General features: G+C 31.4%; 1 protein-coding gene across 1 annotated transcript in view; it reads left to right on the forward strand.

Moving 5' to 3' along the window:
- The window catches only part of LOC129787507 (C2 domain-containing protein 5), a 970947-nt gene that overhangs the window by 308313 nt on the left and 649327 nt on the right, over window positions 1–13307 (forward strand). The gene's annotated exons all lie outside the window — the stretch shown is intronic.

The following is a 13307-nucleotide window of genomic DNA, read 5'->3' on the forward strand; positions in this document are numbered from 1 at the left end:
ATCTTTCAATATTTAATTTATTTCCATCGCAGAACTTTGCGTACAAAACTCCAACTTCAAAAGATAGGTATGTAAAATCTCTTCCGGATTTTTTTGCCATCATCTCATTTCCCATTTCGTTTCCCCTCCTAAATACTCCTAAAACGCACACATTTCGCAAATATTGTGACTCAAATTTCAATTACAGCATGAAAATAACACACAAAATACACGGGAAAATTTTTTAAGGGTGAAAATTGAGCTGTGGGGGTGGTTTCTGTCTCCCCCACCGTCACGCGAAAAAGAAATGTCGGTGGAATTGGAAAATGTTGTTGCCGCTATATTGGCTTCTTTAATTTTGAATCTACATTGCAAACACAAACCCCGAAGAGTTTTCCTCTCTTGTACCCCATAAAAGAATTGCCTCACCTCCCTCCCACCCCAGAGGAACTCGTATCAATAAAAACTTATTTAATTTAAAATAAAATTAACACATTTTGCCCGTCTGGCGAGTGGGAAGTTTTTTTTCCTCTTGAGTCCATTTTGAGTGGTTTGTTCTCGGACCATCTCGGGGTAAAAGAAAAGTTTTCCACTGAGGGGTGGATTTTCTCAATTTTACCCTCATAAGCGAAGGAATGTGGGCGGGAAAAAAATATGAAACAATGTTACTAAAAGGGACTTTTATTGTAATTATTGAAATGTTTCGCTTCAATTAGCTTGGGTGAGTTCTTTTTTTTTACAAAAAGCCCCTTTTGTGGCAATGAACGTAATCTCAGGGGATTAAATTAAATGAAAATGTGAAATTACACGGATGAGCCGGGAAAATGGTGTTGTACCACAAATGCTTTCCCAAAAAACCGCGTGTGCAATTCAAAATTTTATTTCTACCATAAGAAAAACTTCTTTCTTCCTTTAAAAAATCTTTTAGTTTTCTTTGAAAAAATATTCAAAAATATAACGAAAATTTTTCTCAGGAAAATTCTCAAAAGAAAATATTTTTGGCTAGATAAATGAAAGCTTAGAGTAAGAACTTTGCACTTTAAGTATTTTCTTCACGGAATAAGCATTTATTTTTAAACGTATAAACAACCATATTGACAGAGAAATTTGTCTCAATTTATGGCTGCACTTTCCCACAACGCTGCTTTCGTGGAAAAATCAATGACTATCCTCTTGAAAATTCTGCACAATCTCACCCATTTTTATCACTCTCCTCCCATTGCTGCAGAAAATCATTTCGTGGGTGTTTTTTCATCGATAAGGGCCAGGCAGCGGGTGAACAAGAGAAGGTCATCGAGAGTGTGACCCGGCAGTGAAAAGAGCCACTAAAGGCGATCTTATGGATTTTCTTCTTCCTCCCGTTGCACGACTTAGAGTCGAGATATTTTATAGTTTCTGGCTTCGTGACAAAAATATAAATTATGTACATATTTTCTTTGTGGCCACAAACTCTCTCTCTCTCTCATACTTTCCTGGAAAAGCCACAGCATGAATATATATATAGAAGTGAGATTTGTGAGATTGCAAGGCGATTGGTTGGGGCTGTTTTTGTGCTTTGAAAAGCCTCCTTCTTCCTTTTCTTTCCTTGCAAGATGATCTGAAGTGGGGGTGTAAGAATCACCCACCCACCCCCTAAACAATTGCCACGATAAACGTTTATCTTTTATTATCCAAAAACTTCCCCTCTTCATCATCACAAGCTTGGGGGTGGAGGCGTATAATAGAAAATAATTTCCCAACGATTCTTATCACTTCTTCATTGTTTGACTCGGTGGTTTTCTCCTGACGAGGGTTTTTCATCCATTTCCATGGAAATCCCCAAAAGAGATACTCTCGCCTTTCTTCCACCACAATCAACCCCTTTCGTGAGCTCTTCGTGGAACAAAACAATAATCAACACACTGACTTTTGCATTCACACGCGGAGTTTGGGTTTGAGGTGGGTTTAGAGAAACACCCCCGCAGGGTAATTAAAATGCCATTTGATATGACAATGGTATTTGCATGTTAGGATATTGATAGAGGGGCCCCCTTTTCGCAGGATTTACACTCAATTTGCTTTGATGTGTGATTTGTTGTCTTATTGACAACAAACATTCCAAACCAACCCCCAATTTGAAAACTTCCCCAATGAACTAGTTGTACGGATGCCTGCCTAATTATGCTCAACAAGGTGTGGGCGGATGCAGCATCCCCCGCATTAAAGGGGTTGGAATTAAATCTTGCAGACTTCGGCTTATCTTTCATTTCCACACAACACTTTTCCAACTGATTCACTCAAATTGGAAGGTTGGAGCTTCTTCTGAACTAGTTTTCTTCCGATTCCTTCGACTAAGCTTCAATGAAGGTAACTATTAATGAATTTCTTGTTAACGAAGACAAGACCACAGATATATTGAACATGCAAAGACGTAACGACTTAACTGTTTTACTTTGCATAAATTTTATTGAGGAGTTTTGTCTCCAAAATTTTAGACAAAGCCCAATCTTTTATAGAACACGAACTATTGCAAAATAATTTTTTTTTAAATTAATTGAAAGAAAATCCCCAAAAAAGTTTTACAGCAATATTTTTTATCTTACTGCCGATTTCCTCAGATTATGTACATCTTACAAAGAGCTTGAGGGCTGTGAGGACTAAGCCCGCATTTTGATGTAGATATAAAGCAATAATTTTGCATATCTTGTGCATTGTAGTGTGAAGAGAAGTGGGCTGAATTTTGCAAGCTTGGAAAGTTCCAAAAAGCTCCTTTAAACAGGCGTTTAGCATTTTATAAGGAATTACCATATAACCGCCCTCGTATAGCCCTCTTGAGGAGCGCGATGAGTCGTAAATTTCAGGCCACGGGCCGTCATTGTTCCAAAATGGCAGGAGAGCATGTTTCGTTTGCACAGAACACCGGAAACTGGATCAATTTCCCTTTCGCACCCATAAATAGCAGCCATAGGTGACTTTTGTGAGTTTGCAGATTCCTTGGACCGATGACCATTATTTTAATTCCATGTGAAGAAGGGAAATGAAAATTCCTCCACACACGGAGAGGACAATTTATTCAAAGAAATTACTCTGAGTGAGAACTTCTCAAAGAAGAATTTTTTATGAAATTATTTTCTTGAGTTGATGGAGAGTCTCCTGAATTAATTTCGAGAAATTCTTGGAGGTGAATTAGTTGATAAATTTGACTGCAATTTAATGTTTCAAAATAAAACTAAAGGGATGAAATTTAGAAGGAATTTTTTAGATTGTTTCTCTTATAGATGAGAACTTCTTAAGATAAATAACTTCTTTGTAAGTATGACAGAAAAAACATGATATTTTCTCATATTCTTTTTCAAAATGCTCAGCATTACAAACGCTTAAAGATCTTGCTTTAAGAATTATACATAATTCTGTAAAATTAATTAGTCATTTGTATTCGCATTTTTATCTACATAAAAAAAGAAAGATGCAAAATTTAGCTGAGCTAAGATATCCCTCTATATCAAAGAAGGAAAAAACATTTTATGAATTTGTTTTAATCATTAATACTCATATCACTTTGCTTTGTTGGTACATGCACATTGCACATGAATCATTAAACAAGGCAAAAGTATTTTCCAGCCAATATGTACTAGATAACCCCAGTCTTCCCTAATCATATCAACATGCGAACGAATTATATAAAATAAAAGATTATAAGGGTTATTTCAGAAAGATATTTAATCTTTTATTAAAACTAGAAAATATAAAGATACAGTAGAAGTCCACATCAACGAACAATCGGATGTACTACTCTCGCGCATTATTTTTAATACGCGAGAGTAGTACATCCGATTGTTCGTTGATGTGGACTTCTATTGTAATATTATCACACAATTTAATATTTCTACTGTATATATTACTTTGGTCTATGAAGAGAACATTCAGTTTCTTGTTAATCGTCAGTGGAATAACATTTAAATTTTAGTCAGTCAACTGGTGAACATTGAAAAGTGAAAAAGTTTTTAAAAAAATGATTGTTTTGAGGTGATCTTTAATTTTTTTTACTTGAAATTAATTTCGTAATCAAGTAAATTTCAATTCCCTTTTTTTTTTAAAAGGAGTATAATTCTTCTCCTTCTGGCGGTGGAGATTTTGGGACAAGATATATGGTGTGACGAATATAGAACTGACAATGAGGCTGGATTTCAATACAACAATATATATGACAATGGGGACACAGAGCTGAAAAATAGTTCTTATTGCAAACTGAATTTACTTTACAGTAGCTACGGCTCTCGTACAAATCATACCGCAGATGGTGAAAAAATATCTTATCTACACTATACAAACCTGCCGAAGGAATATATTTCTCAGCAACTCCTTGATAAGTTACCAAAACTACAGAAATTGCAAATATATAATTCAGATATCAAGCACATTGGCAAACTAACACATGAAAATATTAAAATTATTGATATAGAGAGTTGTTCAATGAACTCAATTGACAGATATACATTTCAGAATTTTCCAGCATTAACTGAAATCTATTTTAGGTATCTCAATTATCCTATAGAGGACGATGCTTTTGCTTCTTTAAAAAATTTCAGAAAAATTCGATTATACAGTCCTAAAAATATAAAAGAAAATGCTTTTAGAGGCTCGAATTTGACTGAATTGGATTTCAGTTATAATACATTCGAGGAATTCAATTTAAGTATATTTAGCACAGTTTATGGTTTAAAGAAACTTCTTTTAAATAATGGCAAATTAAAGAAACTACATACATCAGTTGATTTTTTGTCAACGAATTTTTCACTTGACCTAAGAGAAAACCAATTAGAATCTTTGAACTTAACTACCATTGAAGTCCGTTTATTGAATGTATCCGAAAATAAACTTGAAAATCTCATAATCGGTAAAAACTGTCAAGTTTTGCATGCTGATAATAATAAAATAAAAGAGATCTCATTGAAAAATTCCTTCTCAACATTAAAAGATCTCAATTTAACCAACAATCTCTTAGGGAATAATCTTGAAGAAATCTGTCAGTGTGTAAATTTGGAAAGATTATGGCTTGATGGGAACAAAATTACCGATATAGGTTCTTGTTTCTCCAAAATGACAAAATTGGAAAAACTCTCTTTGAAAGGAAATGAAATTTCAGAAATTCACAAAGACAGCTTCCACGCAAACAATAATCTGAAATTTCTGGTTCTTTCGGACAATCAATTGGAAATTTTTGTCGAAAATTCAATGCCAGTCTTTCCAAAATTGCAGTATATCAAATTAAATAATAATAAAATTTTTGCCATGTACTTTAATCCGAAAATTGTTGTGCCGAATATAAAAGAAATTCAAATTCATAATAACAAAATTTCATTCTCAGAGTTTCAGAGAGTGTGGAAGAGATTAGAAAAACAAGCTCAATTCCAATGTAAAGAAAATTTAACCTCACATGAACACGATACATCGGTTAAGGATTTAGAAGTAAAAAATGCCAACAAAATTGAAAACTCCCTTGCAGGAGAAAGTGAGAAAATATTTTCACATGTTAACGATGTAAATACAACAAATGACATTATTGTAAAATATATAAATTCGCAAGCAGAAGTCAATGAGAAATTGCAGACAAAAATAAACGCAATTGAAAGTTATATTTTTGCTAATCAAAATGCTACCTTTTTTGAATCAGTTTTTGGTTTCTTAAATAATTTAATGGAAAATTATATGCAAAACAAACTTAAAAAACGATGTTGAATTAATAAAAGAAACTGACATTAAATATTTAAATTTGCAAGAGGAAGATAAAACTAAATTCCAAACTAATAAACCTTAAGCACCAGTCTGCATTTTTTTAAATTCAAATAAAAAAAAACAAATTACATTTTTACTAATCTCGTGACAGAATTTTAGTAAGTATAAAATAATTATATAAAAAATCAATTTGAAAAAAAACGAAGTAAAATCTTCTTAATGTCGTACAACACGCATAATTTCTTAAATGATTATAAATATGTATGTATCTATCATGAAAAAAAAAACCAGAAAGGATGTCATGCACAATACAAGGGCGAAGTACCTAATTGAAGGAAACGCAGAAAACAATTTTAACCCACCCAGTCTTGTAGGGAATCAAAAAAGGATAAAGAATCGCCAAAAATATTCACCATTTTCCACTGGGGTCACAACGAAAAAAGGCAATAAAGTTTTGTGGAAATTCAAAAAAATTGGCCGCCATTCGCCATTTTGTTCATTTCAATGCATGAAGCATATGTTTCAATGCTTCGTCATGAGCTTGTCGATGGGAGTTTGACATTTCATTCATTTTTTTTGGGAGAAAATAAAAAAAAATGCGTATTTTTTAGTTTAATTATCGTGGTAAATGTGTTTTACGTGTTGTTCAAAAGAGAATTTTTATATCTGAATACCTGAAGGATGAATTCCCGCACAGTTTGTGACCGTCTCAGCGAGCACATCATTGGTCGTGGAAAAGGTCTTGGGAAAGGTGGTGCCAAGAAACATCGTAAGGTTTTGCGTGACATCATCCAGGGAATCACAAAACCAGCAATCCATCGTCTTGTCCGTCGTGGTGGTGTGAAACGCAAAGGATTCCAGCGCAGAGGATTTTTCAATTCGTGAAAAAGTCATCTTCAAGACGATCCACGACCATTGTTTTTGGATTGCTTTGTTTTGTAATGAGAGATGTGCTCGCTGAGACGGTCACAAACTGTGCGGGAATTAATCCTTCAGGTATTCAGACATAAAAATCACTTTCGAACAACACGTAAAACACATTTACCACGATAATTAAACTAAAAAATACGCAATTTTTTTATTTTTTCCCAAAAAAAAATGAATGAAATGTCAAACTCTCATAGACAAGCTCATGACGAAGCATTGAAACATATGCTTCATGCATTGAAATGAACAAAATGGCGAATGGCGGCTAATTTTTTTGAATTTTTACAAAACTTTTTTGCCTTTTTTCGTTGTGACCCCAGTGGAAAATGGTGAATATTTTTGGCGATTCTTTATCCTTTTTTGATTCCCTACAAGACTGGGTTGGTTAAAATTGTTTTCTGCGTTTCCTTCAATTAGGTACTTCGCCCTTGTATTGTGCATGACATCCTTTATGAACTAATAAAAAATATGTATCACCATGTAACATTCCCTTTTATTTTTGTATTAAATAAAATATTTAAGAAATAAAAAAGTATATTTTTCCTTATTTTATATTTATCTAATCCTGCTTAAATATAATAACTTATACAATACCTACGTTATGCTGCTTTTTTGGATATACATAGTTATATATGATTCATTTATGAACATAGCAAAAGTATTTCAACAGTTAGTCAACCACTTTTTTTTTAAATAAACGCAAATATAGCCCCAGTCAACTCTAATCATATCAATATGCGAACGGATGCAAAAGAAAATTTTTAAGGGTTATTCCAGAAAAAATTTTAATCTTACATTTTGACCGAAATATAATAAAAAAATATATTAGTCACAAAATTTTTGGTATTTCCACTGGTTCCAGTGAATATAATCCTTTAGTCCACACAGGCAAAGTTCAGTTTCTTGCCAATCTTCAGTGAAGCAACATTAAAATATAACTCAAAAAAACATATTGGTGTACATTGAAAAGTGAAAAAGTTAAAAAAATGATTCTCTTGAGGTGATTTTTCCTTTTTTTTTAACTAGAAATTAATTTCGTTATTAAGTCAATTTTCATTTCTTTTTTCAAAGGAATTTCGTTTTTCTCCTTCTTACTGTGAAGATCTTGGGACAGGATATTTGGTGTAACCAATATGAAACTGATGCAATGTTTGGATTTCAATACAGCACCACAAACGAAAGAGGGGACACAGAGCTGAAGAATAGTTCTTACTGCGGTGTGGAATTGAATGACACTGAGACAGCTCGTGTAAATCATACCGCAGATGGTGAAAAGATATCTTATTTATTCATTTCGTTCACACCTAAAGGATACATCTCTCAAAAATTCCTTGATAAATTACCGAAACTACACACATTGGGAATATTTGAAACAGAGATGCAACACATTGGCGATTTATCTCATAAAAATATTAAAACCATTCAGATGAGTTCTTGTACGATGGATTCAATCAACAAGGATACATTTCAGAATTTTCTAAAGTTAACAGAAATCCAACTTTGCCAGCCTAAATATATCATAGAGGATTATGCCTTTACTTCAGTGAAAAATGTCAGAAAAATTGAATTATGCAAGTTCCGTCTTTCAAATATAAAAGAAAATGCTTTTAAAGGCTTGTATTTGACTGAATTGAATCTCAGTCACAACTACTTCGAGGAATTGAATTTAAACCTATTTAGCACAGTTTCTGGTTTGGAGAAATTTAAAATGAGTCATAGTAATTTAAAGAAACTACATACATCAGTTGATTTTAAGTCAACCAACTTTTCACTTGACCTGAGAGAAAACCAATTAGAATTTTTAGACTTGACTACCATTGAAATCCGTACATTGAATGTATCCGAAAATAAACTTGAAAATCTCATAATCGGTAAAAATTGCCAAGATTTACATGCTGATAATAATAAAATAAACGAGATATCATTGAAAAATTCCTTCTCAACATTAAAAGATCTCAATTTAACCAACAATCTCTTAGGGAACAATCTTGAAGAAGTTTGTCAGTGTGTTAATTTAGAAATATTATGGCTTGATGGGATCAAAATTACCGATATAGGTTCTTGTTTCTCTAAAATGACAAAATTGGTAAAACTCTCCTTGAAGGGAAATGAAATTTCTAAAATACACAAAGACAGCTTCCACCCAAACAATAATCTGAAATTTCTTGTTCTTTCGGACAACCAATTGAAAATTTTTGTAGAAAATTCAATGCCAGTCTTTCCAAAATTGCAGTATATCAAATTAAATAATAATAAAATTCCTGCCATGCACTTTAATCCGAAAATCTTTATGCCAAGTTTGAAGGATATTGAAATATTAAATAACAAAATAACCAGGTCGGAGATTTTTGAAGCCTGGAAGAAATTACAGACGCAAAATGAACTTGATAGCAAGAAGAATTCTAATTCACATGGAAACGATGTAAATTCAATTAACAACACGACACATATAAATTCACAGGCAAAAGTTGATGCAGCAATTCCACTGAAAGTATTTATGATCGCAATAATTGTTTTGATTTCTAAATAATTTAATGCGAAATAATATGCAGAAAAAGGGTATTGAATTAATAAAAGGTATTATTATTCATTATATATAGAAAAATACCGAAGGATACTAAATAACTAAAAATCCTAAAAATATATAAATCTATGAAAATTTTAACAACCCAATTGAAAGATAAGATTAAATTTCAATGTAAAAAATTTTAACCACCAGTCTGTGCAAAGGGCGCAATATTATTTTTTCAATTTCATATAAAACAAAATATTATATTTCTACTAACCTCTTGAAAGTCGAATAAAAAGTTTTATATAAAATAAAACAGGTAAAGAAGAAGTCAAATCTACTATACATACATAATTTCTTGAATGTTTCCATAAATGTAAAATTATTATAAAACCCAGAAATGGAATTAATACCTGCCAACGATATGTATAAATGTCATCATGTAACATTCTTATATTTATGATAAATAAAATTACAGTCGTGCTCTCGTGGTAGGACCGTCGTCAAAATGACTTCTCCGCGGTAAAACGGCTTCAGAATGAAGTATTTTGCCTTCGCAGTGGGACAATTAGTACTATTGGAAAGGTAGGATACTAATTGTCCCACTGCGAAGGCAAAATTCCTCATTCTGAAGCCGTTTTACCGCGGAGAAGTCATTTTGACGACGGTCCTACCACGAGAGCACGACTGTATTTGAAATATTGAAAAAAAGTGTTTTCGCCCTGCATAAAGTCTTTGTTGTTCTCTTCTGCTGGAGGTTGGTGTAAAACATTGGCAAATGCGCTTTTGTAGATTTGTGCGACACGTTTATGATATGCTGAACATTGCGATCCAAAGAACTTATAATGCTGCTTTTATGTTATCCACATTAGTTGTTTGGTGCATGCCTCTCAGGATAACACGAAAACAGTATTTTTAGCTCGAAGCTCCTTAATTAAAACTCGATAAACCACTTTATTTGACGGTGATTTCACTTGCTCGCATTTCTTAAGGATTTTGACTTTTTTCAATTTTTTTAACGATAAACTCTCTTTAGGATCACCCCCCCCCCCTTCCTTCAAGAGATATGTATTTTTTACCATGTAGGTACCTATTCTTTTGAAATAATCTCTATTAACTTGATTTTAATTAATTTTCACAATTATTATCTCTTCAAAATTTGCGCGAAGCGGGGCGAGAAAAATGCATCGAAATGATGTTATAACGATAAAAAATGCAACATACAGAAAGCTGAGTAAATAAAATTTCCCATTATCTCAAGAAGAGAAAAATCATTTTAACATTTCTCTTGTCGCTTTGCTTTATTGGTGGGTTTTTGACCATTTATTATGATGCCTTGATGTAAATACAAATGAATCATCTATGAAAATACTTTATAGATATAAAAAGGGGAGAGCAGGACTTTCACGATTACTTTGATAGAAATTAAATAGATCTGTTCAAAAAATCCGTTTTTTTTTAATTAATATAAAAACTATTTCGATCTGAAGTTTATACGATTTTACGATCAAAACTAATTTCAAACGCTTTTACTATCAATCTCAAAAAAAGTGAATTTTTTTTCTGTTTGGAAATAGGTAATATTTGAGAAAATTATTTGAAAGAAAAGTCATTGAATAATGGAAATTGTTGAATTTTCAGTACGATTTTCAATAATTTAGACAAAAATTTGCTTCAAGTCTCAAAAGGTAGTTTATGGTCTCCCTAAATGACCTGATTCACTTTTTGCTGTAACATTTCTAACTCTTCTGCTGCGTAAGATTTAGGAGTAAAGTAAAGCGTTAAAGTGTTATTTTTTGTAGAAGTTTTTTTTTGTATTTAATTATACATACAAAACCTATTTTATCATATTTACAAGATATTTATCACAAATATTGGTATAACTTTAAAATACAAAGAGAGCTATTTTAAAATACACAGTGGGTATTATAATGACAACCACTTATTAAAATTAATGCGAATATAACTCTAGTCTTCCCTAATCATATCGAATTATATAAAATAAAAGATTGAAAGGGTTATTCCAGAAAGACATCTAATCTTATATTTTGACTGGAAGTATAAAAAAAATATTATCACAATTTTTTAATATTTCTTTTGAATAAATATTCCTTTGGTTTATGAAGAGAACGTTCAGTTTCTTGTTAATCGTCAGTGGAATAACATTTAAATTTTAGTCAGCTACTGGTGAACATTGAAAAGTGAAAGTTTAAAAAAAATGATTGTTTTGAGGTGACTTTTAATTTTTTTTTTTAACTTGAAATTAATTTCGTAATCAAGTCAATTTCTATTTTTTTTTAAAAGGAGTATAATTCTTCTCCTTCTGGCGGTGGAGATTTTGGGACAAGATATATGGTGTAATTATTATGGAATTGACAGTGACACTGGATTTCAATACAGCACTATAAATGAAAATGGAGACACAGAGCTGAAAAATAGTTCTTATTGCTATCTGGATTTATATTACAGTAGCTACAGAACTCGTATAAATCATACCGCAGACGGTGAAAAAATATCTTATATGTATTTTGAAAGGGTACCTAAGGAATATATTTCTCAGCAACTCCTTGATAAATTACCAAAACTACAGAAATTGAGAATAGATGATTCAGATATCAAGCACATTGGCAAATTATCACATGAAAATATTAAAATTATTGTTATAAACAATTGTTCAGTGAATTCAATTAACAGATATACATTCCAGAATTTCCCAGCATTAACTGAAATCTATTTTTGGGATCCCAATTATACTATAGAGGACGATGCTTTTGCTTCTTTAAAAAATTTCAGAAAAATTCGATTATATGACTACAGTCCTAAAAATATAAAAGAAAATGCTTTTAGAGGCTCGAATTTGACTGAATTGGATCTCTGTTATAATACATTTGAGGAATTCAATTTAAGTTTATTGAGCACAGTTTATGGTTTAAAGAAACTTCTTTTAAATAATGGCAAATTAAAGAAACTACATACATCAGTTGATTTTTTGTCAACGAATTTTTCACTTGACCTAAGAGAAAACCGATTAGAATTTTTAGACTTGACTGCCATTGAAGTCCGTTCATTGAATGTATCCGAAAATAAACTTGAAAATCTCATAATCGGTAAAAATTGTCAAGATTTACATGCTGATAATAATAAAATAAACGAGATATCATTGAAAAATTCCTTCTCAACATTAAAAGATCTCAATTTAACCAACAATCTCTTAGGGAATAATCTTGAAGAAATCTGTCAGTGTGTTAATTTAGAAATATTATGGCTTGATGGGAACAAAATTACCGATATAGGTTATTGTTTCTCCAAAATGCAAGATTGGAAAAACTCTCTTTGAAGGGAAATGAAATTTCTAAAATACACAAAAACAGTTTCCACTCAAACAATAATTTAAAATTTCTCGTTCTTTCGGACAATCAATTGAAAATTTTTGTAGAAAATTCAATGCCAGTCTTTCCAAAATTGCAGTATATCAAATTAAATAATAATAAAATTTCTGCAATGCACTTTAATCCGAAAATCTTTATACCAAGTTTGAAGGATATTGAAATATTAAACAACAAAATAACCAAGTCGGAGATTTATGAAGTCTGGAAGAAATTACAAGAGCAAGAAGAACTTGAAAGGAAAAAAAATTCTAATTCACATGAAACTGAATTAGAGACAGAAAATCGCATGAGAATTGAAAATGCTCTTGGACAAGTTAATGAGAAAATAAATTCACTTGTAAACGATGTGAATTTAATAAACAACACTATTGTAAAATATATAAATTCGCAAGCAGAAATTAATGCAAAATTACAGAAAAAAATAAACTCAATTGAAAGTTATATTTCTCCTAACGAAAATACTACCTTATTTGAATCACTTTTTATTTTTCTAAATAATTTAGTGCAAAATAATAAGCAAAATTCATTTAATAATGACATTGAAAATACTACTATTAACTTGAATTAGATATATTTAAAGTTGCAAAATGAATATGAGCTGAACTTCCACATAAAAAATATGAAAAATGAATCAAAAATTTATCGCTAAAATACAAGATTTTATGAAAAAAAAAACAACTGAGAGATAGAGGTTAAATCTCATCTAATATTATAAACTTATACGTAAAAATAAGTATGTATACCTGTATCCTCAAACCTTGAAAGATACGATGGGGAAATTATTAACT

The sequence above is a fragment of the Lutzomyia longipalpis genome, chromosome 1 (genome assembly GCF_024334085.1).
Source record: "Lutzomyia longipalpis isolate SR_M1_2022 chromosome 1, ASM2433408v1".
Lineage (NCBI taxonomy): Eukaryota > Metazoa > Arthropoda > Insecta > Diptera > Psychodidae > Lutzomyia > Lutzomyia longipalpis.